The following is a 6842-nucleotide window of genomic DNA, read 5'->3' as shown; positions in this document are numbered from 1 at the left end:
AAGTGTTCAAAATGGAGACATAGATATTTGTAAAGTACATACGGACCTGAATGTAGCAGATCCGTTGACTAAACCTCTCCCTAGAGCAAAACATGATCAACACCAGAACTCTATGGGTGTTCGATTCATCACAATGTAACTAGATTATTGACTCTAGTGCAAGTGGGAGACTGTTGGAAATATGCCCTAGAGGCAATAATAAATGGTTATTATTATATTTCCTTGTTCATGATAATTTTCTATTGTTCATGCTATAATTGTGTTATCCGGAAATCGTAATACATGTATGAATACATAGACCACAACGTGTCCCTAGTAAGCCTCTAGTTGACTAGCTCGTTGATCAACAGATAGTCATGGTTTCCTGACTATGGACATTGGATGTCATTGATAACGGGATCACATCATTAGGAGAATGATGTGATGGACAAGCCCAATCCTAAGCATAGCACAAAAGATCGTGTAGTTCGTTTGCTAGAGCTTTTCCATGTCAAGTATCCTTTCCTTAGACCATGAGATCGTGCAACTCCCGGATGCCGTAGGAGTGCTTTGGGTGTGCCAAACGTCACAACGTAACTGGGTGACTATAAAGGTGCACTACGGGTATCTCCGAAAGTGTCTGTTGGGTTGGCACGGATCGAGACTGGGATTTGTCACTCCGTATGACGGAGAGGTATCTCTGGGCCCACTCGGTAATGCATCATCATAATGAGCTCAATGTGACTAAGGAGTTAGCCACGGGATCATGCATTACGGTACGAGTAAAGTGACTTGCCGGTAACGAGATTGAACAAGGTATTGGGATACCGACGATCGAATCTCGGGCAAGTAACGTACCGATCGACAAAGGGAATTGTATACGGGATTGATTGAATCCTCGACATCGTGGTTCATCCGATGAGATCATCGTGGAACATGTGGGAGACAACATGGGTATCTAGATCCCGCTGTTGGTTATTGACCGGAGAGGCGTCTCGGTCATGTCTGCATGTCTCCCGAACCCGTAGGGTCTACACACTTAAGGTTCGGTGACGCTAGGGTTGTAGAGATATTAGTATGCGGAAACCCGAAAGTTGTTCGGAGTCCCGGATGAGATCCCGGACGTCACGAGGAGTTCCGGAATGGTCCCGAGGTGAAGAATTATATATAGGAAGTCCAGTTTCGGCCACTGGGAAAGTTTCGGGGGTTATCGGTATTGTACCGGGACCACCGGAAGGGTCCCGGGGGTCCACCGGGTGGGGCCACCTATCCCGGAGGGCCCCATGGGCTGAAGTGGGAAGGGAACCAGCCCTTAGTGGGCTGGGGCGCCCCCCCCTTGGGCCTCCCCCTGCGCCTAGGGTTGGTAACCCTGGGGGTGGGGGGCGCCCCACTTGGCTTGGGGGGGAAGCCACCCCCCTTCCCCCTTGGCCGCCGCCCCCTTGGAGATCTGATCTCCCAGGGCCGGCGCCCCCCCCAGGGGTCCTATAAATAGTGGGGGGAGGGAGGGCAGCAGTACCACAGCCCCTGGCGCCTCCCTCTCCCCCTGCAACACCTCTCCCTCTCGCAGAAGCTTGGCGAAGCCCTGCCGAGACCCCGCTACTTCCACCACCACGCCGTCGTGCTGCTGGATCTCCGTCAACCTCTCCTTCCCCCTTGCTGGATCAAGAAGGAGGAGACGTCGCTGCTCCGTACGTGTGTTGAACGCGGAGGTGCCGTCTGTTCGGCACTCGGTCATCGGTGATTTGGATCACGGCGAGTACGACTCCATCAACCCCGTTCATTAGAACGCTTCTGCTCGCGATCTACAAGGGTATGTAGATGCACTCCTTTCCCCTCGTTGCTAGTATACTGCATAGATGGATCTTGGTGATGCGTAGAAAATTTTAAAATTCTGCTACGATCCCCAACAAAAACAACTTAGACGTCCTCTACTTTGTTGTTGCAAGTTTTACGTGGCTGCTATAAGCTTCTAGTAAGAACCGTTCTTACCTACGCATCAAAACCACAACGGTGATTTATCAAGTTTGCTGTTTTAACCTTCAACAAGGACCGTCCGCAGTCAAATTCGATTCAACTAAAGTTGGAGAAACAGACACCCGCCAGCCACCTTTATGCAAAACTCGTTGCATGTCTGTCGGTGGAACCGGTCTCATGAACGTGGTCATGTAAGCTTGGTCTGGGCCGCTTCATCCAACAATACCGCTGAATCAAAATAAGACATTGGTGGTAAGTAGTATGATGATCACCGCCCACATCTCTTTCTGTTCTACTCATGCATATCATCTACGCATAGACCTGGCTCGAATGCCACTGTTGGGAACGTAGCATGCAAATTCAAAAAAAATCCTACGCTCACGCAAGATCTATCTAGGAGATGCATAGCAACGAGAGGGGGAGAGTGTGTCCACGTACCCTCGTAGACCGAAATCATAAGCGTTTGACAACGCGGTTGATGTAGTCGAACCTCTTCTCGTTTCGACCGATCAAGCACCGAACGTATGGCACCTCCGAGTTCTGCACACATTCTGCTCGATGACGTCCCTCGAACTCTTGATCTAGCAAAGTGTCGAGGGAGAGTTTCGTCAGCATGACGGCATGGTGACGGTGATGGTGAAGTGATCAATGCAGGGTTTCGCCTAAGCACTACGACAATATGACCGGAGGCGTAAACTGTGGAGGGGGCAGCGCACACGACTAGGAATCAATGTTGTATGTTCTAGCGGTGCCCCCCACATATATATAGGTGGGAGAGGGAGAGGGGCAGCAAGAGGCGGCCCAAGTAGGAGTAATCCTACTTGGGCGCCCCCTACAAGTCGGCCTCCACCCCTTCCATATTCATCCGGAGGGGAAAGGAAGGAGGAGGGGGAGATAGGGAAAGGGGGAGGCCGAATCCTCCTCTTTCCTTCTCCCTTCCCTCCTTTCCTCCCTGATACGTCCATTTTGCATCATCTTTTCTTACTGTTATTTATAATATTTTTGTCCATAATAATGCTTTTTGGAGTAATTCTAATGCCTTTTCTCTCATAATTTGCAAGGTACACACCAAGAGAGAGAATTCTGGTAGCTGGAAATCTGGACCTGGAAAAGCTACGTCAGGCTACCTATTCTGCACAACTCCAAACAAGCTGAAACTTCACGGAGATTTTTTATGGAATATTTAAGAATTATTGGAGCAAATAACTACCAGAGGGGGGCCCACCAGGTGGGCACAACCCACCTGGGCGCGCCAGGGAGCCGAGGCACATCTTGGTGGGTTGTGCTCACCCAGGCCCACCTCTGGTGCCCATCTTCTGGTATATAGGTCATTTTGACCTAGAAAAAAATATGGAGAGGACTTCCGGGACGAAGCGCCGCCGTCTCGAGGCGGAACTTGGGCAGGAGCACTTTTGCCCTCCGGCGGAGCGATTCCGCCGGGGGAACTTCCCTCCCGAAGGGGGAAATCATCATCATCACCAACAACTCTCCCATCTTGGGGAGGGCAATCTCCATCATCATCTTCAACAGCACCATCTCATCTCAAACCCTAGTTCATCTCTTGTGTTCAATCTTGTTACCGGAACTATAGATTGGTGCTTGTGGGTGACTAGTAGTGTTGATTACATCTTGTAGTTGATTACTATATGGTTTATTTGGTGGAAGATTATATGTTCAGATCCATTATGCTATTTAATACTCCTCTTATCATGAGCATGATTATTATTTGTGAGTAGTTACTTTTGTTCTTGAGGTCACGGGAGAAATCATGTTGCAAGTAATCATGTGAATTTGATATGTTTCGATATTTTGATAGTATGTATGTTGTTATTCCCTTAGTGGTGTCATGTGAACGTCGACTATGATGTCGCTTGAAGCTACGTTGGTATTTCCCCAAAGAGGAAGGGATGATGCAGCACAGCTGCGGTAGGTTTTTCCCTCAGATATGAAACCAAGGTTATCGAACCAGTAGGAGAACCAAGCAACACAACGTAAACAGCCCCTGCACACAAATAACAACACCTCGCAACCCGACGTGTTAAAGGGGTTGTCAATCCCTTTCGGGTACAGCGCCTCAAACGGTGCGTGGACGGGAAATAAATTGTAGTAGATTGAAAGATAGATCGCAAATAAAATAAAACGCAGCAAGGTATTTTTGTATTTTTGGTTTAATAGATCTGAATAAATAGAGCAAATAAAATAGATCGCAAAGGAAAATATATGGGAAAGACGCCCGGGGCCCGTAGATTTCACTAGTGGCTTCTCTCGAGAAAAATAGCAAACGGTGGGTGAACAAATTACTGTTGGGCAATTGATAGAACTTCAAATAATTATGACGATATCCAGGCAATGATCATTATATAGGCATCACGTCCAAGATTAGTAGACCGACTCCTGCCTGCATCTACTACTATTACTCCACACATCGACCGCTATCCAGCATGCATCTAGTGTATTAAGTTCATGGAGAAACGGAGTAATCTATTAAGAATGATGACATGATGTAGGCAAGATCTACCTATGTAGAGATAGACCCCATCGTTTTATCCTTAGTAGCAATGATACATTCGTGTCGTTTCCCCTTCTGGGATCAAGCACCGTAAGATCGAACCCACTACAAAGCACCTCTTCCCATTGCAAGATAAATAGATCAAGTTGGCCAAACAAGACCCAAATATCGAAGAAGAAATACGAGGCTATAAGCAATCATGAATATAAGAGATCAAAGAAACTCAAAATAACTTTCATGGATATAAAAAGATATAACTGATCATAAACTCAAATACACCGCAAAAAGAGTTACATCATATGGATCTCCAAGAGACCATTGTATTGATAATTCAGCGAGAGAGCGGAAGCCATCTAGCTACTAACTACGGACCCGTAGGTCTACAAAGAACTACTCACGCATCATCGGAGAGGCACCAATGGAGGTGGTGAACCCCATCCGAGATGGTGTCTAGATTGGATCTGGTGGTTCTGGACTCTGGGGCGGCTGGATGAATATTTCGTCGACTCCCCTAGGGTTTTGGGAATATTGGGGTATTTATAGAGCAAAGAGCAGTCCGGGGGGCACCCGAGGTGGGCACAACCCACCAGGGCGCGCCTAGGCCTCCTGGCGCGCCCTGGTGGGTTGTGCCTCCCTCGGGGCACCCCCCAGGCACAGCTAGGGCCCATTATGTTCCTTCTGGTCCATAAGAAATCTCCGTAAAGTTTTGTTGCATTTGGACTCCGTCTGATATTGATTTCCTGCGATGTAAAAAACATGCAGAAAACAGCAACTGGCACTTGGCACTATGTCAATAGGTTAGTACCAAAAAATATTATAAAATGACTATAAAATGATTATAAAACATCCAAGATTGATAATTTAACAGCATGGAATAATCAAAAATTATAGCTACGTTGGAGACGTATCAGACTACATGGCACTTCACCATATTTGGGCCTAAGGGAATGCATTGTGGAGTAGCAATTAGATGATGGGTTGCGAGAGTGACAGAAGCTTAAACCCTAGTTTATGAGCTATTCCGTAAGGGACCGATTGGATCCAAAAGTTTAATGTTATGGTTAGAATTTATTCTTAATACTTTTCTCGTAGTTGCGGATGCTTGCGGGAGGGTTAATCATAAGTAGGAGGTTTGTTCAAGTAAGAACAGCACCTAAGCACCGGTCCACCCACATATCAATTATCAAAGTAGCGAACACGAATTAAACCAACATGATGAAAGTGACTAGATGAAATTCCCGTGTACCCTCAAGAACGCTTTGCTTATCATAAGAGACCATTTTGGCATGTCCTTTGCCTCAAAAGGATTGGGCTACCTTGTTGCACTTTTGTTACTACTATCGTTACTTGCTCATTACAAATTATCTTGCTATCAAACTACTCCGCTACTTACAAAATTTCAGCACTTGCAGACATTACCTTGCTGAAAACTACTTGTCATTTCCTTCTGCTCCTCGTTGGTTCGACACTCTTACTTATCGAAAAGAGCTACAATTGATCCCCTATACTTGTGGGTCATCACTCCCCCCTATTCGTCCTACATGGGGCGCACCAGCCCCCTAGGGGATGGTCTGTTCCCTTCGTGGCCCATTAGGCCCATGAAGTTTGCCGGGGGGTGCTCGGAACCCCTTCCGGTGCCCCGATATGTACCCGGTACCCCCCAGAACACTTCCGTGTGTGAATATCATCGTACTATATATGAATCTTTACCTCTCGACCATTTCGAGACTCCCCGTCCTGTCGGTGATCTTATCCGGGACTCCGAACAACATTCGGTCACCAAATCACATAACTCATATAATACAAAATCGTCATCGAACGTTAAGCGTGCGGACCCTACGGGTTCGAGAACTATGTAGACATGACCAAGACACCTCTCTGGTCAATAACCAATAGCGGAACCTGGATGCTCATATTGGTTCCCACATATTCTACGAAGATCTTTATCGGTCGTACCGTAATGACAACATAGGTTATTCCCTTTGTCATCGGTATGTTACTTACCCGAGATTCGATCGTCGGTATCTTCATACCTAGTTCAATCTCGTTACCGGCAAGTCTCTTTACTCGTTCCGTAATGCATCATCCCGCAACAAACTCATGAGTCACATTGCTTGCAAGGCTTATTATGATGTGCATTACCGAGAGGGCCCAGAGATACCTCTCCGATACTCGGAGTCACAAATCCTAATCTCGATCTATGCCAACCCAACAAACACCTTCGGAGATACCTGTAGAGCATATTTATAATCACCCAGTTATGTAGTGACGTTTGATAGCACACAAGGTATTCCTTTGGTATTCGGGAGTTGCATAATCTCATAGTCAAAGGAATATGTATGTGACATGAAGAAAGCAATAGCAATAAAACTTATTGATC

Source organism: Aegilops tauschii, chromosome 7, assembly GCF_002575655.3.
Source record: "Aegilops tauschii subsp. strangulata cultivar AL8/78 chromosome 7, Aet v6.0, whole genome shotgun sequence".
Classification (NCBI taxonomy): domain Eukaryota; kingdom Viridiplantae; phylum Streptophyta; class Magnoliopsida; order Poales; family Poaceae; genus Aegilops; species Aegilops tauschii.
This window is presented reverse-complemented; position numbering follows the sequence as displayed.